The sequence below is a fragment of the Hesperophylax consimilis genome, chromosome 25, assembly GCF_061612785.1.
Source record: "Hesperophylax consimilis isolate HC1 chromosome 25, BYU_Hcon_1.0, whole genome shotgun sequence".
In the NCBI taxonomy this organism is placed as follows: Eukaryota; Metazoa; Arthropoda; class Insecta; order Trichoptera; family Limnephilidae; genus Hesperophylax; species Hesperophylax consimilis.
Genome location: NC_142860.1, coordinates 1,444,602 through 1,470,793, shown reverse-complemented (window position 1 = coordinate 1,470,793; position 26,192 = coordinate 1,444,602). Strand labels below are relative to the sequence as shown.

The 26,192-nt window shown below is 32.0% G+C and overlaps 1 protein-coding gene across 1 annotated transcript in view; it reads right to left on the bottom strand.

The window, feature by feature from the left end:
- The window catches only part of LOC149411427 (octopamine receptor beta-2R-like), a 746,470-nt gene that overhangs the window by 552,395 nt on the left and 167,883 nt on the right, over positions 1 to 26,192 (bottom strand). The gene's annotated exons all lie outside the window — the stretch shown is intronic.

Below are 26,192 nucleotides of genomic sequence, written 5' to 3'. Positions count from 1 at the left end.
CATTCTACAATAAACATTTGATTTTGACAAACACCATTGAAACTTAATACAAATTTCACAGAATTTGAACAATTCGTCAAATTTAAAAGTAAAAAATCAAGTTCTGTGAATGTTTTGTTCTAGTTCAATTTTGCTTTATTATTTATCATAAGCCGGTTGCTTTGCAGTACTTAGTAATAGAACTTGTGTAGGACTGTCACAAAACATAATTGAAATTGAAGAATAGTTCAAAACAGTGAAAAAACCCGCCCGAAGCCAAGCTTTTGAAAATAACGCCGATTAGTTGAATTCCCATTTTATTTTGATCGGAATACTTTTTGACGTGAAACATCTTTTGGCAGACCTAGGGGGGTTAAGTCGCCTCTGGCAAGAAAGAACGACGCTCTCCCACGGAAACGGTAGCACGCTCTTACACGAAAGAGCCAGCCTCGTGACTCTTCGACTCTTCCCGCCCGGCCGCCAAAACTCTGTGTGGTATATTTCCATATTTCTATTTTCTTTAGAATTGGCAATAGATCTATTCTAAATGATGAATTTGTAATATAATATATGTATTTTGAAGAATACTAAATCAAAAATATAAAGACTTATTTAGTTTCACTATAATCATGTTCAATGTTTCACATCTGTCAAGCGTCCCGTGATGGCTATTTTTAAGTTTTTAATTGCTTAGAGTGCTTACAAAATAATTTCTGATATTAATATGAAAGATTTAGACATATGTACCTAACGCGAGTTCGACATTTGTAAATCTACGGACATTTACAAAATGAGAACGGGAAATGTTTGTAGGAAATCTTAAACGCCTAGAAAGAGAAAAAGCTAGCTAAAATAAATTTAAGGGTTCTTTGAATAGTCAGATTTTTTTCCGAATTTGGTACATTCCAGTTTAGCACATATTGCAAATGCCTAATAGTGTAAGAGTAGCTATGCATGACAGCTCTTACAAATATAGTTTTTGAAATTTGTGTTTAATGGCCACGCAACGTGCATCAAAAGATCTGGACGTATATTTAGAGAGATAACATTACTAACTATGAATAATTACTTAACATAAAACATGAAAGAAAAATCTTTGTGTCCAATCAAGAAAAATACAAAAAACTACATTTTTTGGCTTCATTTCACAGAAATAAAATAAAAATATTCTCCTTGAATTAATAATTTTAAGAGAAAGACGATTGTGCTTCAATTAATGGATGACTGAATGCAGTAACTAGTAGCTATAATAAAATCTGTTATATTGTAGAAATATAATAAAAAATATTTTCTTCGTGTAATTTCATTACAAAAATTGATTTCTAAATTTCTTATGATCTTTTTAACATTTTATATATATTTTTTATACACCCAATATTATTTTGTTTCGTCATTTTCAGTGAATGTCAATAAAATAATACAAATTACCAAATATCATGTTCTCCCAGGAGAGTGTCTGTGGCGGGCGGAGGGCGGCGGTACTGGGTGGCGTACAACGGAAAGGCGGCGTTAGTTTGATTTTAATACAAATCTACAGTTTTATTCTGAGATTGGTGAAATTTCACACGCTTGCAGTGTGCACCTTCAAAACAAAATGAAGGTCACAGTCTATGTTAGTACACTACGTAGTAATGAAAAATCATGTATTTTTGGTTGAATTTTTTTTTTTACTTTACATAATAATAGTAAATAATAATAATATTTGGATGATTTGTATATTGCCGTTTTTGTGCAAAATCACCTCAAGGGCGCTGTACAAATATATAATACATTTCTACAATGATCTATGTTATTACTAACTTTTTATACAGTTAATATACAGTACAATACTTATCTGGTAGGTCACTTGAGATAATCACTTAATTAACATTAACTTATTGTTTATTATCGAAATTTAGATACAAGATTTACGACATAATTGGAAAATGGGATATAAATGGACTTTTTCTCAGATATTTAATTTAAGGGTAGGTATGACAGATTCAGAGGGTAAGTTTTTTGTTTAGACCTGAATTCTGTCGGACTTGTTATGGATCTTAGTTCCGGAGGGAGTTTATTCCAAGTCTTCGGCCCAGATACTCCGAAAGCGCGATAAACAAACTTAGTATTTGGCTTGCGCTTTAAAGTTTCAAAATTTCAGTCTGTCTATCTACAGCTGATGCTGTAATAATTTAATTAATAACTGCGAGTAGAATACATCTTAACCTTTCAAATAATCAAGCATTTTTGAGTTTTTTAAAGTCTTTTTACAAGCCCAGGAAAAAATAAAGTATGAGGCCTATAAAAACTGCTTCATAGTTCAAAATCTCCTACATTCAAATCAATTTTTGGTGACGGTTTTATTGGATAATGTGAAAAAATAAGTTCCTTAAAAAATGATTGTGAAAATTTTTAATATTTGTGCCTGAACTAACGAACTAACTAACCATCACGCCGTTTCCCCGCAGGGGTAGGCAGAGAGGACGTATCGCCAAGCAACTCAGTCTTGGCACATACTCCTTGCCTTATTCACATTCATACATCGTCTCATACATACTCTTCTATTATTCTAACTCTTGACATGGCCCGACTCGAGTATGTGATTCACTTGATCGTGCCATGTCGTTCCTCGAGCGTCCCCGACTTCTGCTACCGTTTGCATTTGCATCATATATCCTCCTTACACTCCTTTCTTTGGATCGATTTTGGATCATCGAAGCGTCCATTTCTTAATCTTACTCATTACGTTTAACATCAGCCTTGCAGTCTTTGCGGATTTCCACATTCCTCACACGATCATACATGGTTTTACCACACACACGCCTCAGGGATCTCATTTCATCAGCATTCAATCTACTTTCATTCTTTCTTTGCCAGTTACATGCCTCACATCCATACATCAGGGTAGGTAACAGCACTCCATTGTGGACAGCTAATTTCGCTTCTTTGTACAGTTTTTGTTTGCGCCAATTGCGTACAGTCCTCCATTAATGGAGTTACCTGCATTTAACCTTCTTTCAAAATCTCTGTCAGCCTTCCCATCTCTCTTAAACATATTTTCTAATTACACAAACTCATTTAAGTATTCTTCATTCACAACTATATTGCACACTGTTTTCCTGAATTTCGTTTGAACTATTTAGTGCCTTAACTTCGCAAAATAAAATTTGGTTTTTTGGCCATGTTTCTTTTGCAGAAATTATAACAAGCGGATGGTGTAAAGGCAAGGCCAAACCGCCGCGATCATTTTGCGTCCGCGATGGCGTTCACGGTGAGCGTCCTGTGTGCGTGCAGAACCGTTCACACCAAACTAGCGATCAATTAGCGATCAGCTGGCGTCCGTGGCACTCGTTCGTTGTCGTGTCGGTTGTGTGGTAGGTATAGCTCGGAGCGGGAACCATTTAAATAATCATAATCATGTTTGGAGACGAATCTGAAGAAGAATTATTACTTCTAGCGGCCATTGCAGATGATGAAGATAGTAGCTTATCTACCCTAATAACGAATATTTTCGATTTACGATTTACGGTTTATTTATTTATTAAGTTGGAGTTTATAATTCGGTAATCAAACCTTTGTATAGTGGCTATATATTGAATAAGTTGGCCGATTTTTTTAACCACTGCATGTATTTTATTTTTATTTTAATAATATTTGTTTTCGGGTAGATAAGCTATTGGGAAGATGGTGAAAAAGCCCCTGAAAAGTGTAAATTTACTTAAAAGACGGTTTGGTAAGATAAATAATTTCGACGGGTTGGTAGGATAAAATGAAACCCATAATGCAATTTTGTTAGAATTTATGTATATTTGAAATAACTATTTTTTTAATGAATTTTAATTACAAGAGTTTCTTTCGATTTCAATATTTTAAATATCAGATTAATGGGGACAAAATTCTTAAGAATGGTTTACACTTACATAAAACAAATTAATCGAACACATATATAATAATTACAACTTCTTTTGCACAAAATATAAACATAGAACTCTGCTAAAAAATACACGCGTTCCGGTGCTGTGTAGTCAATACACATCTCAAAATAAGCGATTTAATATCGGAAAAATATGAATATTCATAGCTAATCGATTATGTTTATTATATTTTATATCGAAAGTGATAATAATTGTAATTTAATTGCTGAAAACATGAAAAAACCATCGGCAGATGCTAATTTCGTTGATCATTCTCTCTGTATTTGTATCCGACATCATGAGAAATACCACAAACTCAGAGATAATTACGTTGCGTGCAGCGTGCAGATCCTGCAAGCAGCAACCGATCGCGGACGCGAGCGATCGCCGCGTCCAGACGCTGCACAGGACGCCGCGGCCAAATCTGAGAACGCTTCGATGTGAACACGTTGCTACAAGTTCATACACAACATCTGAACGCCACCGTGCACGGGATCGCGGACGCGCTTTGAACGCGGCGGTTTGTTCAGGCCTTTAAGCGGGAATTTTAACCTTATCGCTATCTACAAAGAGTGTTATTGTTAGCGGCCCGATTACCAATAAACGATGTGGTGCATCGTTTTAAATATTTACCACAACCAATCTCTTAAATTCTTAATTAATTAGTTCTTATTAGTCGAATATTAAATTAGCGAAAGTGCAACCGTTTTGACTCAATACATTAAATTTAGCATTGAGGTATATAGATAGAGCCAGCTTTGGCGTTCAAAGTATGGGCCACGCATATCGGATCATTGTCCTCTGTGAGATCACGGGCATTAGTCGGTTACAACAAAACCTCCTACATCACAAGGCCGGGACACTCATTCACAGCAGCCTCATAACTTGTATGGATTTCTACAAAAAATTACGTTTTAATTTTTTTATTTATTTATTAAAGCATATTGAGATGTTTTGGATAATTAAAAAAATATATAAATTTTTTGGCGGTTCCGATACAAGTTAGGAGGCCGATTTGATTCAGTGTCCCGGCCTTGTGATCTAGGAGGTTTTGGTTACAAGCGCTTGCCAGGCACATGTCTCTGGCAATAACTTTGTTATTTAGGAGTATTATCGTATTTATTTATAAGAGTTGAAATTTCGTTAGTTGCCGGCGTTGAATTACAAGTAATAAAAAATATTATAATACTGCCTATTGTAATTCCCAATATTATTAACGACACCAATCACTCGTGTGTATCCAATCAATCACGCCATGTATAATATTATTATTAATCAATTGTGGCGGTATGAAAATATCAATTCGATTATATTATTTATGACCCATTGATACTCGTTTAATGGGATGGGAGCGGGCCTTAATGTGTTAACATGATGGCTTAATACGTGTTTATGCTTCTTTATGATTGTTTAATGTCCCTCGGGATATTAACGATAATCTTATTTTCTTGGAACCAACTTACGCAAGGTATTAAGAGACATAAATAAGGAATTTAAAATATGCTTACATCATTTTATAATGCTCAGATGTTCTTATTAAGAATTGGTATCCAATTATTTTTTTTAAAAATTATTTAAGACAATTTTTAAACGAAAATTTGAAATAGTAAAATAAATAAAAAATAAATTATCGTATCTAGGACTTGAGCGCAGGACCTTCACCTTACTGAGGCGCTGCTCCACCAACTGGACACTAGCCCAGTTGCCACGTGCAAGCGTGGCTAGAACGAGTCTTCATTCGGCCAGCCTCGTGACTCGTCGTTGGTCTTTCCGCCCGGCCGCCAAAACTCTGTGCGTTTCATTTGCTTCTATTATCACTAAAATGGCAATTGATCTTAAAATACGATAAATGTTTATTTTATATGATTTATGCATTTTTTTTGTGTGTATATTAATAATAATAAAATAATTTATGATGTAAATAGTATACTTTGAATACATCACTAGTTGATCACAATGATCTTATTTTTTTCTTTTTCAGGATGAACGTATTGTAAAAATGAACACATATAAGAATAGAAAAACATGTATGGACAAATAAGTACCTAGAGACAAAAATACTACAGCGAATATTAATATTACATTATTTCCTGTGGGTAATTGTTTTTTTTTTTTTAATTTATGATGATAAATAATTAATCACTGCTCATTGATACAAAAAAATGAATTTGCAATTATTGAAGAAATAATAAAAATATTTTATTTAAAAAAATATAAAAACTTTTTTAATTTCATTTTCACTTCCTTCAATAAAAATCAACTTCGATGTTTAACATCTACCAGGTGTCCGGCTATTATTTCCAATGCTTACAAAAATTTAAATAAATAACCCAGCTTGAATGCATGTGCATCTGGTAATGGCTGAAATTTTTCGCTTTAGTTTTTCAAGCGTAACACAATATCTTCAGGGCAAGTACAAAAAATATAAAATTATAAAAAAATTAACCTAACAAATTCCAGTAGATTAATGAATTTCATACAACCTGTAACCAAAAACATGTTTTAGGTTTATGTTTATACAAATATTAAATATGGTGAACGTTATTCACGGTAGAAAACGTATGAAAACCAAAAAAAAAGTGTAAATTTTTATGATTTATCTGATAATCAATATTCAAACATAATTATTATGTCTGTAACTTTGGTTTAATGAACTCTAGAACTCGGATTTGAATTGAAAATTGAAACTGGTGATAAACCGACACCGTAGCTACCAATACATAATATATATATGTAATATCATATTTCTTTTGTATATCTTAAGAATTTACATTTTTAGAAGTTAAGTGCCTACCTAAAGTTAATAACATAAAACTCTTTTACCAGAAAATTATTTAAATACTAAATTCTGTACCATTGAAGAAGATATTACTGATTTATCTAAACGAAACATAAAACATAGAACAGTACTAGGAATTGAACCCAGGATATATTATCTTACCGGCAGAGGCGTCTTAAACCACTCGACTAATGTGACCTATTTATTAAGCGACATATTTAATTTTTTTTTTTAAATAATAAACTAATGTTTATAAGAAAAGGTTTTATACATAGCATAGAGGATAAAAAATAATTATAAGCAATAATTAGTCGGCTGAAATATCAATACAAATTTGTATTTTATTATGCTATGCATGAAACCTTGTCTTATAAACATTAGTTGATCATTAAAAAATATAGTAATATTTGACAAGTCAAAATATATCACCAACAAATGTAGATATAATATGTCTCGACGCCATCTAGTGGGAAATTTAGCACTATCAAAGCCTTTCCTACAAAAATAAAGTTGGTTAATTACAGGTGAAAAAAATATAATAAGCAGTAATTGTTGATTGAGGTAGTAGTACATATTGAATTATTTGGCGGGTTGGAAATAAGCCGACATAGATCAGTGGTTCAGAGCACCTGACCGGACATCAGAAGGCACGGGTTCAATTCCCGTTGAAGGCATTTAATTTTACTCGGGAGATATTTTCAATTTGTATTATTATTTCAGGCGACTAATTATTGCTTATAATTAATTGTCATATTTCAAATTCCGAATTAACAGTATCATCTTGCAAATATTTTTCCCATATTTTTGGCATCTACCTTTTTCTCTAGTTGAGGCCGTTATTTTTTTTTCTGTGTCTTGTTCTGTTTCATGTTTTATTTAGATTTATTAGTATTATCTTCTTCTTCTTAAATGATAAATTAAATTGATGAGTATAACTTTCAAAATAATTTTCTTTTCTTTAGATTTCTAATTGTTAATACTTAACAAGTTACATCGGATTTCATGATTTTTCAAGGATCTGCGCTCTTAAGCTAACATGCAATAATTTATTATCAATACTACAATTAATGTACCTAATATCCCAGCGCTAGTCCATAAAACTAATTGATTAATGATCTCCATTTACAGTAACAAAACGATAATAAATTGCAGGAAGGAATTGAATGCATTTACTCATCGACATATAGTATTCATATTAATTTATTTACCTTGTACCTAAATACAACCATTGTGAATTCATAAGCTTCCGTTTGGCGTATAAATTTGATATAATGATTTCATGAAGGTACTTTAAATTTAAAAATGCATGCAATAAATTTGTATGCAGTGAATCGAGACTACGTGTCGGCTGTTAGAAAAAAATATGCATGAATATCAAATACCCGCATATGATGTATTTAGTTCAATAAAGCATTTAATTCGATGCAAATTCGTACTCTACTTCTCTAGAGATACACACAATAAATTCCACATACATAGTATTTATCAATAAAAATAATGGCGATTTCTCAATCGTAGAAGCGATGTTTAATGCAAAGACATAATAAGTGCACAGAAAAACCAGAGACGCTTCAGGCTTGAAGAGGCTTTGACGGAAAAGCCGAGAAAAGTGAATTTCTCTGAAAATGGTAAACTTCCCTTCAAAGGATTTACTTGGAGATGTTGTTGGAATTGATTTCGATAGATGAGTAGCTAAATATGTTTGCGGAATTACGAATACTTGTCTCACAATACTTATAGATTTTAAATGATTGTATATTTTATTATTAACTAGCTGTACCTTGCCACGCGTTGGGCTCAGTCTGTCTGTAAAGATAGAGAAATTATAGCGCGTTTTGCTTTTCCGTCCAACAGATGGCGCTGTTTTTTTTTTAAAGCGATTTTTAACTGTCAAGGGTGACACCCATATGATACAGACATTTAAAAACACATGCGTATTCAAATGCAACGTTATGTCAAAATTTCAAAGTAATCATTGAAGATCTTTTGTAGATTTAAGATTTTGAACAGACGAAAATATGCATTTATTTTTATTTTTATAGATATATAGATAAATTTGAAAATAAAATCGACTGATACAAAAAAAAATTAAATATAGACAGATAAAATCAGGTTGTACATATGTACATCGTAAGAAGTAAATTCGGGAGGCGCGTATGGGTTATGGGTATCCCCATACGGATATGTAAGATATATAATATATCTATGTTATCCCCATTTAAAAAAATTAGACCGACAATTTTAATCATCGAACCAAAGTTACAATTGTAAGGAAAGCATTTTTTGTGTTTTACCGATTTAAAAATATATATATACAAATAAACGATTTACCAGATGTAAATCTGTATGAGAAAATGGCCGTACAGTGTAGGTACGTCCGAAGAAAATACACATAAAAATAAATAAAAAACCATGCACTCTAAAAAATTAAATAAAAAGTGAGTAATGCCACTTTTATTATCACATTCCAAACTGGCAAACTCGGGAGTTAAACATAACCTCACTCATGAATGTAATTAATTGCTTGATCATGCCTAAATTGGCAGAATACAGTGCTGCAGTTTCTGTGCTTAATTGCCAAAATATAGTTGTAAACTACCGTAAATACTGGCAAAATAACTGAATATTTTTTAAATTTTTATAAGGAATTATAAGTCGCCTGTAATATAAATACAAATTGAAAATATCTCCTGTGTAAAAATAAATGCCCAATTTGTATTAATATTACAGGCAACTAATTATTGCTAATAATAATTCTTTATCTTTTGTGCTATGCAAAAAAACCTTGTCTAACGTAATGTGTAAAACCTCGAATAGTAATATTTAATCTTTTAATACAATATTAGGAAATCTCAAACGAAAATTCGAAACAGAAACAGTTTGAAATAATTTTGTGTTTTAAACCACTTTATTTTACTATATACGTCGATCGGTTTCGGTTGATCTCAACCTTATTCAGAACAATAAATATAGTTTATAAATTTATAACAAATATATCTGTATGTAAATGCTATCTGTACTTATATCCTCTATGGGATGTGTGGGATTGCACTAATCTCCCCACATCCTGGAATAAAGAATTTATTATTATTATTATTATTATTATATAAACTATATATAATATAGTTTATATATTTATTTATTTTAATATAGTTTATATATTTACTGTCCTGAAGAAGGATCCTGAGAGGTCCTGAGATCAAACGAAACCGGTCGACGTATAAAATAAAATAAAGTGGTTTAAAACAAAAAACTTTTTCATTTTGTATAATGTCAAGCCATAAAGTGTTTTCTTTCTTCGATAATTTAAATAGGCATTTATTAATTTATATATTAATTGTCCTATAAATGTCCTGTATATAATAAAATAAAGTGCTTAGAAACAAAAACAAAAACTTTTTCATTTTGTATAATGTCAAGCCACAAAGTATTTGCTTTCTTTGATAAAAAGAGAAGATTGATTGAAATATTGAAAAGAGGAATTGAACCGAAGACCTTGATCTTGCTGGAATTCTGCTCTACTGGGTTTCAATGTCCTGGATTCAATTCCTCGATGCTACTCAATCTTTTGCATTTACAAGTGAAATTATTTGTTGTTTGTCAAGTTTATAAATCTGCAGAATATACTTAAATAGACAAACAAAATAATTAAATTCTTGAAATTTTGAAAGCTATCGTCAATTAATCGGTTCTACTATTTTCGTAAGAACGTCATAATATGTGACTTGTTGAGTAATATTAGAAATATTAAATTTAATATGCGTTTAATCTGGGGGCGGATGTAATAAAAATAGCAGCGGGTCTCAGATCTGTCAGGTCGCTTACATCATTCGTTTTATATTAAATACATTTCTAACAAGTATTAAAGAAAATATGTTTGTAAAAAATGTTAAATCGCTTGTCGCTTCAACTCTTCAATATATCTAAAGTATTAGAAGCTCTCAGTATCACTCTGGTGAAAAACCAACTAGTTTTGGTGACCAGATCTGAATAGTCAGTTAATTCTCGACCTTTCTCTCCCCATCTTGTTTCCTCATCCCTTAAAGAACTTATACAACACCCCACAACTTTCTAAGAGAATTTATCTTCTTCTTTTTCATGAGCCTTTTGGACTCGAATTTTCCCATATTTTTGGCATCTACCTTTTTCTCTAGTTGAGGTCGTTAATTTTTTTTTCTGTGTCTTGTTCTGTTTCATGTTTTCTTAAGATTTATTAGTATTATCTTTTTCTTAAATGATAAATTACATTTATGAGTATAACTTTCAAAATATATATATTTTTTAAAGTTGTTTATGAAAAAATTCTATATTTGAAATTTGTGTTTCTTTTGTTTAGATTTCAAAGGACGGGTTGTTTCGGAAAATCTGAACAATTCATCAAATTTCAACGTTCATTTTCAAGTTCTGTGAAAGATTTTTTCAAGTTCTTTTTTTATTTCAGTTTTGTCAAGCAACTAGCCTACAATGATATAAAAACGGAACTTGAATAAGTCTTTCACAGAACCCGAAAATGAACGTTGAAATTTGATGAATTGTTCAGATTCTCCGAAACAACTCGTCCTAAGTGTTAATACTGAATAAGTTACGTCGAATTTCATGATTTTTCAAGGATCTGTACTCTTAAGCTAACGTGCAATAATTAATCAATCCCAAACATTTATGTTATATCCCAGCGCTAGTCCATAAAAAAATTGATTTATGATCTCCATTTACAGTAACAAAACGATAATAAATTGCAGGAAGGAATTGAATACATTTACTCATCGACATATAGTATTCATATTAATTTATTTACCTTGTACCTAAATACAACCATTGTGAATTCAATTTGATATAATGATTTCATGAAGGTACTTTTAATTTGGACTAATTATTACTTATAATAATTTTTATCCTTTGTGCTATGCATAACAAACCTTGTCTTCTAAACATTAGTTTTTAATTAAAAAAATAATTAACAGGAGGAGGTTAAAATACATAATATTAGTAATATTATTATATAAATTTACTAAGAATTTGGCAAACACGTCTATGTGCAAGTCTTAAAAGTTATGATTATCAACAAAAAAATACTTATATCTAATAGCCGACCTACTAGGAAAGTTCTGTTTTAAAGAGATTCTCGAAAGATTCGTGTTTATTTTTACATTATACTAAAGTGATTGGGGGTAATTATACAAAGTTTATGTAACGATAAAATGAGTGAGATTCTATTCCGCAATTGCATCAGAGCGAGGTTGTATTTATAAATCCACTGTGTTTATTTTAGTATTTATATTAATACCTCATCTGATAATATGCATTTGTATCTCAAATGATTTAGATATGCGTAATAAATTATTAATAGTGAAAGCGGCCGAAATATATCGGTGAGATTCATCTTCAAAATATTTGAGAACAGATTAACCCTAGATTGGAATATGAATTGATTTATTTGAGATTGAAATTTCTCGCCCTTACTAAAAAAGTCATACCTACATCTGAATTTTAATATTGAGATAAACAAACTGACTAAAGTGCTATAAAGCCAATAAATTCACCCATATTTATATATTATATATCCTATATTTTTTATGATTTATAAAAAAATTGTAATTGCGTGAATTCTGCCAGAAAAAATGGCATATTATGTGGTGCGATCACTCAAGACGTTTTGCAAACTCGGCATAATACGCCGACAATCCTTCGAGTGGTTTATTTCATGCAAAAAAATTGTTTATAATGCAATTTGATGTACCTACGTATAAATATACCAGCGATGCACTTCACTGCTAAGATTTTTTCAAACAATCCGTAATTTCGTAACACAACAATGTATTACGAAATATCATTCTCTTAAGTTAACTCTTTACTCTTTGTACTTAAGCTACGGTAGTAGTGAGAAAGTTACCTACATTTACTTTTATGAAAATAGGTACATAATTGAGTTTTAAAAAATGTTTTCGCCCTAACTAAAACACCGTGGAGAATGGATAAACGCCAGAGAAGGCTGAAAACTACATCATATGACACGCTCTAGAGTCCCAACCGACCGAAAGCAGTGTATATGTCACTCCAAGTGGTTCACTACATTTAGTGACTTAGCAGGGGTGCCCAGGTTCATGAGGTAAGGTTTGTCTATGACTTGGCAGTGGATGCGTCTGTTCATAAGCTGAATTGATTTCCATCTCTAGCCCGACTCGCGGCCCATCTCCTTGCACCCCAGACTCCATGACAGGCTGACCCTCAGATTCCTATCCATCTTTCATCCCTTTTCCATTCTCATAACTTCACCTCCTTAAAAACACCCACCATACACCATCCCCAAAAAGGAAAAATGATTTCATTGAAAAATGTCGTGGAGATAAAACATAAACAGAAATATTATCAGAGTAAATTAAATAGAAGAGTGAAAGAAGAAGGTGAAGATTGGAGATTCAAGCTGCAATCCATGTATTGAGAACCACGTAGCAAACCGTTCTGAAATGTAAATCATCAAAAGGTCAAACTAATTGTCCTTAATTTATATGTCCACCTTGGTCTACATATTACGTTACTATGATGGGATCCAATAACACTTTATTCATACTCCTCTCGAGAAGAGCCCATTCCTAATACTGTAAAATGCTTTTACTCAAGTTTGCAAGATAAAGAACAAAAAGATTAAAAAAATACTGCCAACATCATAATAAGATTTGCCAAAGAGAGAAAAAAGTGTTTAATTTTTCTGTTACCGCCAGACTGCTCCTAAAAACTGTAAAAATGAAACAAACGAAAGGAGTAATGTTTTTTGTCAGTAAGTTACTGAATAAATCACAGATAATTCGATATAATAATAATCATATTTGGATGTTTTATTTAGCCTCAGAGCGTTATACAAACATATGATACATTTATTCAACTCTATCTTATTTCTAAGTATAGACTACTCAAACTATTATAAATTTATGGCAATAGATTGCATCCACCGGTTCGTCGATCACCAAAACAAAGCCATAATATGTTTAATGCATTTGATTGATAAACGTGATGCTTGAATGTACATTTGTTTATATTATTATTTATTTACATTTTATACAGGAAGATAAAAAATTACCTGGTAGGTCACTTGAGATTAACACTGTTTATTGTTTATTAGAGAAATTTAGATATGGTTCGCACGCACGGGACATAACTATAAAATTGGATATAATTGGACTTTTTTATATTTATTTAAAAAATATGTATTTGTTTTCTTTAATGAGCGTTTTTAGGAAAGAAAAGGCGAATTTCATGCTGGACGGTACCAGAGAAGAAGATTTTGATCAGAATTCATCTTCCTAAAAGTGATCCATCCCTCAGTATAAGACAGATTTCGGATAGTACAAATCCATTAAGAAAAGTGTGAGTAGAATGTTTTACAGGCACTACAAGAATGCTACTCTCAGGCATGTACGAATATATTTAATTTAAGGGTATGAGAGCTTAAAAAGTTAAGTTTTTAGAAATGAATTCTGTCGGACTTGGGTACGATATACCCATACAATAAAAAGTAATGTGATGGGAGTGCTTGGTGATACAGAAGTGTGTCCATTTTTGGCTTATATTTCAAATCCATAAATTTGGATTCAAAATCAAATGGAATGGCGAATACGATGCCAGGCAGTGTAAGAGAAACAGAGAAAAAAATTTAATTGGCTGTCTCGATGTCATATGCTATGTTAGTAGCGACATTGTTTAATTGGCTGTCTCGATGTCATATGCTATGTTAGTAGTGACATTGTTTAATTGGCTGTCTCGATGTCATATGCTATGTTAGTAGCGACATTGTTTAATTGGCTGTCTCGATGTCATATGCTATGTTAGTAGCGACATTGTTTAATTGGCTGTCTCGATGTCATATGCTATGTTAGTAGCGACATTGTTTTTTTATTATAAATATGTATACGGAAAACATCCCTATTTGTAGGTATGCATTAATTATCTATTCAGTGGCTAAACCTGTACATTAAAAAAAATTGTAATAGATATTATTTATTTATTTATTGCACAATTTGTATAGCGCCGCCGTGAGATATCACCCAAAGGGCGCTGATATCAACTCAACTAATCACGTGTAAGTGAATATTTAATTGACTAGCTTTAAGTATATGGAAATACCTTTTATCATTGCTTTAAAAGTAGGTATAGTAAATAGTTTTGCATTATGAAAATTGGCTACGCAATTTTAGGTAAAGCTATACGAGTCGGAAGTTTTAAAAGTAAATAAGGTGAAGCGCGATGTTAAAGGCGGGAACACATTATTAAAACCCGACGCGACCCGATGAAACGCGATGCGTGTTGAGTCGAATCAAATGTATTGTTTTCTTATGACCAGAAACACACTATGAACATCCGACATGGCGTCGCGTCGGATGTTCATAGTGTGTTTCTGGTCATAAGAAAACAATACATTTGATTCGACTCAACACGCATCGCGTTTCATCGGGTCGCGTCGGGTTTTAATAATGTGTTTCGACCTTAACTCGGCCACCGGTCGGTGGCCGAGTTGACATCGCGCTTGGATCCCACTCAGGCGTAGTGTGTTCAATTCCTCGGCTGGCTAAGTCCTCCATCACAACACAAGCAAAATTTTCAGCTTACTGTGGTGGTAGTAGGAGATTTTCAAATATTGTCAGGTTATTCGTAACCCGGGAATGTTTGTCTTTCTTTTAAAAAAATATTAAAAAAAACTAAAAATTCATCATATAAAAAACAAAATTTGAAAATCTATTTTAAAATGTCTTTTAAACCTTATCTTTTTCTTAAAGTTTGGCTGTGGATTGAACCTTCCTTCCCTGGGACTGCCAAACCAGTTGCCGATCATGTAGGACTATCATTTATATCGTATATTAACTGATGTAATTTAGTCCGATTTCAGAGAAATGCAAACATGTCCGCGTGTCTTTGCGTGATTAACACCAAATGTTGATAGATTGCATTGTCATCGATAAAGAGTCTATCGACCGAGTTTCTGCTCGATCGGGTGTCGGAAAGTGTATTAATTTATGCTTCCAATACTAATAATATTTGCATTACCGAAAACAGAAGTGAAATTGATATAGATGTATTTTATAATACATAATACTAAGAATAACTTCAGCTTAGAAAAACGGGTTATGTGGTAAAAATGTGCAAATTTTCATTCCGTTGGAGCTTTCGCTACAACAAACAAAATTCTTGTATATAAAATATGGTGATATTAATTCATAATGTAATACATATAAGAGATGATGTTGCATTGCAGAAGTAGAAAATTATTGAAGCATTTTTTCAACCTTCACTGCTTAAGCTTCCACTACGATAACGAAATCACTTTTTCACAATTCATTAAACTGAGATAATAAAGATATTGTCAAGTCTTTGATCAAGTGAAACACAGAGAAACATCTTTCCTAACCACCGACAATGCAAACTATAACATTAACAGTGGCGGTTCCCAGTCGGAGATTAAAAAGGTGAGAAAAAAATCATCACCAGTATTCATTATGTACACATCCCAATAAAAGCGCTTAATTAAGTTTTTGATTTTAAAACGTTAATTCTTCGAAAAGTGATAATATTTTTTTTAAGTCGTAAAAGTACAAATGTTTTGAAAAAGTATTGAATAAAATGTCAGACAAATTTGCACCACGGACATCCTTGAAAACTCTTGCTCCTTTGATGAAATTAAAATATAAAATCGTTGCACAAATATGGTTTGCTTCTGTCAATAACACGTTGGATCTCCGCCTTACACTCAATAACAATTTATAGCTCATCGTCATATATATGAGACTTTAAAAAACCGCAAAGAAAAAAGCCGCATATTGTGTGTTTTTATTTAGATATACAAAATTACATTCTAATGACGAACAACTTATTTGTAAGACATTTAGGCAAACTTTACACTACATCTAAAACTTATTCTTCATATTATCTAGGGTAATGCCTAAGCATAACCCACAAAAAGCAGCAAGAATTTGAGATTCTTTAACATCAGACGAAAGTTAATTGAAAATCTTAAATCCTTTAAAGTAGAGATTATTTTGTGTTCCCGACAAATTTGTATTTGAAAGTCTAAAATCCCTACAGTTTCTCGTTTGGTAGTCATGTATTTCGAAATTAAAATTTTCATTCTTAAACATGTATTTGGGGAGCATTTTATTTTTGAGCTTAAACATAAATATTATGGTATTGTAAATTGTAGTAATCTCACTTAACATACCTAGTTTTTTTTGCACATTAATTTTCTTAGCATAAATAGTTTTTTCTGCACATTAATTATCTTAGAATATTTACTACAATTCGATACTGCTCGCATGCCCCTATTGTAAGTTATTTGCGATATCTTTATCTGTGTTTGATGATTAGTATTTTAAATGAGATTCTATTGCCTACTATTATAAACTAAATGATGACCGATTCTGATACTTCAAAAAAAAATTCACAAAAATCAAAAAAAAAAATCCTCGTTTTGTTCCGGTAAAACAAGAAATCCTGGGGTCGATTCCTGGTTGAGACCGTTATATTTTTTTCATTGTCTTGTTCAGCTTCATGTTTCATTAATTTTTCATTTTCCGCCACTGAAACAGAACTATATAAATACCTTCTTATAGTTGTAGTAATACACTAGGTGTAGTAGCCATCACTGACGTTGGACAAAACAATGAATAGATAATATCTAGAAGTGCAATCTATTATATAACTAATGCCGCCAATTACATAAGTCCTTTCAACTGCTAGATCCTGGATCAGTTATCAAATTAATATTGATAGAAGATATGATATACATGATACCCAAACATTCTGTTGTAATTCCGTAACCTACCTGATCACGGTAATTTATTGTGCTTGTACGAGTTGTTTATTTCTTAAATTGTAATTTTTTTTATCATTTCGTTCAAAGTTTTCAAACTTATTATTTCTCATGTGAAATTTGTATTTTTTATGAAAAAGCCCTCTGAGCGTTAAGTTAATAAATAAATAATAACAATTGGCTTCTGGACTTGAGTTGAGAGCGAATATAGGATAACTTACAGATAAACAAAAATTTTTCATATAATTATTTAATATTTTTGGCCTCTAGACCTAAAACTCACACCACACTTCACCATCTCAAATAATATGTATATGTATATCTTATAAACACGTTTTGAATCGGTAAAATTATTAATAATTACACTATATTATTAAACCTCATAGAAACAATAAAAAAAACTAAAACTTGTATTGTAAACATGAAAGTAATTTCCGCAATTTTATGTCTGTCTGTTTGTGCGCTTAGTTCTTTTAAAATACGCAACGGATCATTTAGGTAATTTTTTCCGGAAGGTTTATATACACAATACTAATAGAAAGTACAAAAAGTAGATGTTTTGTAATCAAGTCGTAAAAAAAATATTTTCGGGCATTAACATAAAGCTAGATAAACCTTCTGAGATACATAACAATAATGTTCAATTGAATTGTTTATCTTGTGCAGGCCTACAGAAAAGTATGCGATGGTATATTCTATCTCCTAAGGATAACCTCAGCATCTCCGGGTACACGTCAACTAGTGTATTATGTTGTATTTCTTGTGTATAACATTTTTTTGTATCGGCTTTGTCGTTTTTTGGTAGCCTAATTTCGCTACCCATTATTGTATTATATTTGTGAATATCCTTGCTGTACATAATTTTTTTTTGAAAATATATTTGTTTCATAGGTTGTTTATTATTTGATGTATAAATATCATCGTGTTCAAGGTCAGTATTTGTTTCACCGTTAACCACTTTAGTTCATTAACATTTTATTCACATTTAAAAATCTATTTCGCCTAAGTATTATTCTCATTGATATATTTTGAATAATTTATTAACTTATATTCTTGGCAAGGCATGCATCATTTTTATTCAAAGTAAGCGAAACTTTTGCCTGTTTCGGGCATAGAAAAATGCCCGAACATATTCTGTCGTCGGTTTATCTCTTCAGTGGGACAAACACTCGAAATTCTAAAACATTTTCGGAAATAGCCAAGATCTGGAATAAACTTGTCATAGATAAATGGACGCCAGCTGTGAATATTGTATGAAATCAACGTATATTTGTAGACACTCTAAATGGTGAATTAAATGGAAATATACTACTAATTTTCGAAACCTAAAATTGACTTAAGGCTTAATGTACGAATATTAATTTGAACAAAATAATTTGATTGAAAACTGTTTTATTGGAATTAGGTGAACCAATTATTTCATATAATAAATACCTTGTCTGAATTAATTTTTCAATAACTATTTAGGTAGGTTCCTAGTATACAAAATATATTTAAAGCGGGCATCGTTCTATCTATCGCTTTCTCCCACCATTAACCATACCATAGAAAAAAGAGTGTCGCGGTGTGGCTTTGTTTTTCAATAAAATCTACAGTTTTATTCCGAAATTGATGAAATTTTACACAATTGACTATCAAAGTAGGAGAAAGGTCAGTTCATGATATTTCAAAACTACCCTCTCACATTAAAGTAGAATTTTTATACTTCTGGATGAATTTTGGACATTCGACGATTAAAATAAGAGGATAATTTTACTACTATACACTGATCTGTCTACATCTGATTTCGAAAATTCTGCGTAAAACCCGCACAACGCCGGAGACTACAACTGGTCCATTATAGAAACAAGAAAGATAAGCCATAAACCATCACGAAAGCGTCGCCAATATCGTTCGTCAACTCTAGTGTTACTCGAATCTGCGCACAGTAGCGCTGTGTCCCATATTTGTTTCTATCTACACTAAAAACATAACTTGCATTGGTTCTACCGCATCGCTCTGATGGTACGTGCAGATTCTTCTTAGCTTAGCGATAGTCAGCACACTTACATGCCATATCTACCTTTATTTATTTTTATACTCTTAGGAATGTCTCTTATGTCAAAATGGCGTTTAAATATAATTGGAATCAAAGTTTCAATTCTGGGAAAGAAATCAAAGTTTGTGGTATTTATATATATTCTCTTACAAATTTGTACAATTCTCTTAGAGATGTGACAGTTTTAAAACAGGTTACAATGTAAACACATAAAATAATATATTTGAAATAACGATTTATATGACGTCATCTTTTTGCTGGGATAAGGATGTTTTGAATATTTCTGCATTTTTAACTCAAAGCGCAATTTGGCATTCGAAATAAATGGATTCAAAGTTTAAAATCTGGGAAAGCAATTAGGTAAATAACGTGTTTGGTATTTTCTGTCTTCAAATTTTGTCGCAAGTTTTTAAAAACGTTTCAATGGTTCTGAATTTATAATTGTTTTGTTTATTTATTGTTGTCAAGTTTAATTTGCAGAACTCCATTTTAGTTTTTGGTTTTTATTTCATAAAATAATAACAAAAAATACTATTTTGAGAAATCCAACGTACAACATCCGACATACATATATCCTGAGTAATTAACGTTATTTAAAAATTTTACCACTTCAATATCCTATTTGGTATCTGCATACCTACTTGTGTGCAGGCTTTTGCAGAGATCGTCCTTAAATCAGCAAATACAATTATATAATCCCTAACAACTGCAACATGGGTGATTGGGAGATAATGGTTATGTGAAACATTTTCACCTCTCCACCCGTACTCTCTCTACCCATCGCCTTGTACCACAATGGAAGGGCTGGATTCAAACGTCCGTCACTCTTGGACACATTCACCCCCAGATTCCTAGCCACCCCTTAAACTCTTTTCCTTCCCAGAACTTATTCTCCTTACTATCCCTAAAACTCCCTCCACATTCCATCCCAAACTTGACATACCCCTTCAGGGGTTTTTTCCCCAAGCGCTTGGAGAGAATTTAAAAAAAGTATATATATTATTATAAAACCTGTAGAAGTGGGCGTTGCTCATGAAACATGTTGGTAATAAACAGTAAAAGTGGTAAAAACGAAGTATTTTATTAATTTCAATATATATAAATGTTTATGTGTCATAATTTTTCCTACAATATTAAGTAAATGTGTGCCCTTTGAATACTTTCCTGCAACTGTCATAATATGGATTATTATTACTTTTAAATTATAATTATTACATTTATTTTTATGAATTTGATTCATCTTTGTTGGCACAAATATTCTGTTTGAATAGTTTTGTTCTATCTATTGTGTTCATTTTTAACAGAAAATGAGAAAAAAACTTAACAAAAAATCAATAATTGTCTGTACGATTGGTATTATGTAAAAATTGTAAAAAAATATGATATTCAACTTTGAATTTACCAAAGATAAATGTGTTATTATGTGTAGCTATGCGACCTCAAATGTGTAGTCATTCAATAACTCAAACATTCAACAAATTAGTATAAGAAATCCAAAATATACCCAATGATTTTCCATGGCCATTTTGTGTGTTCTTTAAAACAACACTATTAAAATAAAGCGCCTTCCCGAGGCAATATATTTATTTACTGCGGCGTCTTTGGTCTTCACCAAACGAATTTGATTTGTTGAAATTAATAATTGAACACGCTGTTTTTTGAAATCGAGTAATAAAACGTTGCGAGATCTTGTATTATTTGCTTTAGCGTTCGATTTCTATTAAAATTAAATTATTCAGCAGTTGGCAGCGATTATGTGCATTTTAATTAGGCTTTTGCAATTATTCCACGATACTTCATCCAAACGCGTGATAGAAGCTTGAATAGCATACTGGTAGGGGCTTTACCTAATTATATTAGGTATGTAAACTCTTTATATAAGTAAACATTTGGTGAATATGCTCACGGACGTCATTAAAATGCCAACATTTTAAGCCGCGTACTCATCTGCGAGCTGTAACCGTTGCAGATTCACATTACCAGGCTCAAGTGCAGCCATACTCAACTTTTTTTCTTCTTGGAACGCACACCATTATTTTAACCCTGTGTATTTACTACACATTGCTTCAAATAACTTTTATAACTCCATAAATATATTTAATTCTGCGTTCAGATTTTAGGTATTCCTCTGTTATATATATGCATAAAATTATTATTATGCACTGAATTAAAAAATAATATTATACATAGTTTTCAAATTCAATTAAAAATAAATAAAATACACCAATAGAAGAGTGTGCGAGGAAATGACACGCTGTTTATGTATCGCTTTAGTTCGCTATGCGGGAACATGAGAAATCCACACGTCCGCTGTTGTATTTAGACCATCTATAACTACGACCGCATAGCTGTGTGTGTGAGTCCAGCGCTCATGGCCCATCCAGCACCTGCAGCCAGTCGGTCGGGGGCTATCGTTAGATAAGGACTCCTCGGTCGCACGTTTGATTAGCATCTGCCGATGGTTTTTTCATGTTTTCAGCAATTAAATTACAATTGTTATCACTTTTGATATAAAATATAATAAACATAAGCGATTAACTATGTATATTAATATTTTTTCCGATATTAAATCGCTTATTTGAGGTGTGTATTGAATACACAGGACCGGAACGCGTGGATTTTTTTAGCACAGTTAGGGAAAGGTTAACCCTAAGAGAAGTGGTGGGGAGAGTAATTATTCAAGCAATAAAAGGTCTCCACTGATGAACCTTAATTTTAAGTGAATATAAAAGAGAAAATCGTTACATTAGCCTATGGCGATTGGGGATGGAGGGTAGGCGTCGGATTATAGTATTTTGTATGCTTAAATTTTATTTATAGATTTTGGGTTTAAAAATGTGAGGTGCTGTATTAAATAGGTCCAATTCATTGAAAGAAGTGTTAAAAATGTATGAAGCGCGGTGAATGGATTTATTTTGTTTTGAGTTACATTGAGGGAAATTTAATTTTTGGTTTCGTCTGGTTTATCTAATAAGCACTCTCAATTGGATTATTTTAAGTAGTTTCGTCATTCTATTATAGAGGTGACTATTTTTTTTTGTAAAAATAATACGTCAGCAAAATTTCTATGTCTTTCTGATGTCGAAATTGAGAAAACGCGACTGACTTCTTATGACTCAAATGAGGACGATAGCCACGAAAATCAAGGAGTCTAAAAAAGCAATTTTGCACTTTCTTAGTTCATTCTGTGTGTGATATCTCCCTGGGATTCCAGACCTTAGGGAGAGCTGCGTATATATGAAAAATACAGCATATTTATGTTTTTTACTTTTTTTAAATCTTTGCTGATTCTGAGAACGAACCCAAGGACCTTGGAAGCATTTACAACCATTGATTAACGATGTATTTAAAAAAATTTAAATATTTAAATTTTTTTTAAATACATCGTTGTGCGTGTGCATAATGGTGTGCGTTCCAAGAAGAAAAAAAGTTGAGTATGGCTGCACTTGAGCCTGGTAATGTGAATCTGCAACGGTTACAGCTCGCAGATGAGTACGCGGCTTAAAATGTTGGCATTTTTAATTTTATACAGATAAAAGTAATGGTGACCGGATAAATCATCAAAATGATAATTTATCACATCTTTAAAAAGTTATATAAACTTATGGAAAGTGATGAAACAAAAACTTTATTAACTGGGTTAAGTAGGTTAGGTTAGGTAAGGTTAGGTTTAAATATTAGCCGTCTTGTAAGGGTTAATGATGATTTGTGTGAGAACCTTGCGGATGCCCGTGCCTTTATATTATGTGTTTGTTTTCACCTAAATCATTATCTCTAGTTTTTACTGCGATTTACAATTAGTATTATCTTCAAAATTCAATATTATTCCGTATATTTAATTATTTTTTATCAGGAGCAAAAATTTAAATACCGCGTCTATCGGATGTTATTGTTGTATATGTTCAAACCATTTATTGAAAACTTACTAATTAAAAATAATAAAACATGTTTTTTTTCTGTTATTTTTTATCAATATTGCTTTGAGATCTGAAACTTGCACAAAACAAGATGTGTAGTTATTATAATGTTAAAAAAAAACTGAAAACTGAAAGACTATAGCGTTCACTTCGAAATTTGTATGATTTTTGATAATAAGGTGTTAGATTTTTGAAAATATCTTGATCATCAGATGTTTTTATATAAAAGCTTGGCGGGCCGCAGGTTGAGTACGACTGTTTCAGCGTGTGTGAGATGTTCACACTACTGTAACAGTAACAGGGAGCCAAGCCGGGAGTAGAGCGCTTTTTGATTCGCGGCAAAACCACTTTTTGGTAATGATAACGGTTATAGCTCGCAGATGAGTACGCGGCTTTAAACGATGAGTGATGGGGAAATTTAAATGTTTCCGTGTTTAAATTATTCACGATTAACAAACTAAACCCCAAATTTCAACAAGATAAAAATTATTTTAATGATTAATTTACCATGAAATGTTAGTTTATTTTAAATAACATATTGTTGAACTGTATCAGTAATTGCACTATCAAACTCTCTTTGAAACTATAAAATACTATAGTACAAGCATAATTTTTAAGAGTGCTCAGATGCCATAATTTGTCACAGCAGAATAGGTCGCTTTTACGACTCATTCTATTATTAAAACTCAGTTGTGGAACAATTTGCCAGCCTGCGTATTTCCTCCCTCCAATAATATGCGTCTCTTCAAGACCAAGATTCACTTCTTTCAAAAAGACCCTCTATACGGCATCCACGAATCTAACAAAGACACTGAGGAAATTAATAAAAAAAATTAATAAATAGTAAAAAAATTAAATTCGTAGGCACCTTTTGATGAGAATTTTCTTTCTTAAATATATATACTTAAATTTCATTAACGTACATTCACACTGGAAAAATTTCAAAAAAAGTAAAAAGATTGAAGCAGAGATTAGAAGAGCCAAGAAGAGTCAAGAAGAAACAAAAGGAAGATGAAGCCGTGAAAACCAAGAAAAAAGCAATAAAAGACTATTGGAAGCAAGAAGACGCAAGCAGATGCTAGGAGACTTAAATTATGAATGAAGAATGAAGAATATCCAAAACTCTGCAAAAAGTTTCAAGCAGAGACTAACAGAGCTAAGAAGAGTCAAAAAGAATCAAGAAGAAACACAAAGGAAGATAAGGCCGTAAGAACCAAGAAGAAGCAACAAAAAGATATTATAAGCAAGAAGAAGCAAACAGATGCCATAAGACTGAAATTATCAATGAAAAAAGAAGAACATCCAAAGCTCTGCAAGAAGATGCAAGAAAAACCTAGAAGAGCCAAGAGAAAAGATACATAAAGAGGCAAAAAGAGCCAAGAAGAGCCAAGACGAGCAAAAATGAGACACGAAGAGGAAACAAGAGCCAAAAAGACACAAGACCAGACAAAAAAAGATAGAAAAGGCAAAAAAAAAATTGCCGAAAAAGAGACACCAAAAGTGGAAAGAAGAGGAAATACGAGACAAGAAGAGACAATATAAAGAAAGACTTTAAAATATGAAAAAACAAGCAAATTTAATTTTAATTCCAATATTGGCTTGAAGGTTGCCGTGTATACCGGTCAGTAAAATTCCAACATTATTCCCATTCTCAGATCAAAAAAAAAAAAAAATACTATCAAAGTATTTAGAATAAGTGTATTTTCCCGGAAGTACTTCAGCTCCTGGCTGAAGTACTTCCGGCAAAATAACTAAAAGCGTTTATAAATATTTAACATATTTGAAGTGTTCGTCTTATAAAATACGTTATGAAGTCATGAGTTGAGTTGTTTATGTAAAGTAAACACCACTTTGAGACTAATAGGAGTAGGTAGAACCCTCTTTAACAGAATAAGCAAATGTGATGGAGGGATAAATAGGTTAAGCTGTTAGAGTAAAACATACTTGATACATTCACTCATCTTGCCCCATAAAATCTAATCCTTTAAAGAATTACAGAAGAAGAAGCGACATATTTTATATTCGTCATCACTATTATTAATTATAGAAGTTTTGGTTAATCGATGCTTAATCGATGGTTTCCAAGGCGGCGATTAGCGGTACCCCATACCCGCCTACCGAATTCAGAAATCTGATTTATATTCGCCAATTAAAATTTTAATAGTCCTTGGAGAGCCGACTAAATTGAGATATTAATTTAAGTTTAAAAATCATTAATAAATAAATTTCATTGTAAATCATCATAAATTTCATCATAAATAAATCATCATAAATTTCATTGTCATGAAATCGACTGAAAAATTAATAATCAATACATTGTCATGAAATCGACTAAAAAATTAATAATCCATACATTGTCATGAAATCGACTGAAATATTAAATATCGGTATGTTAGTGCATTAGGACTGCGTTTCAGATTCCCGCTAGACACGCGTGTTACACACTTTCCCAGTTGATGTTTGCTTTATTTTATTTATTTATTTTATAAAGAAAGACTAAATTCCCGGGTAAAAAATAACCTGACATTATTTGAAAAATTTTTATTACCACCAAAGTGAGCGGAAACTGTTTCTTATGCTGTGATGGAGGACTTAGCCAGCCGAGGAATCGAACTGACCGGTTTTCGTGAGAACGGATTGTTTCTTGGTCTCGTATGTAGAATGTGCATAATGTAAGACTTACATTAATAAATACCTTCCTACAGCCCCTACCTTAACGCGCTTCACAACGCTGCCTAACTGGTTAGTAATATGGTTCCTCTGTAATTACACTATAAAATTGGATTGCTCT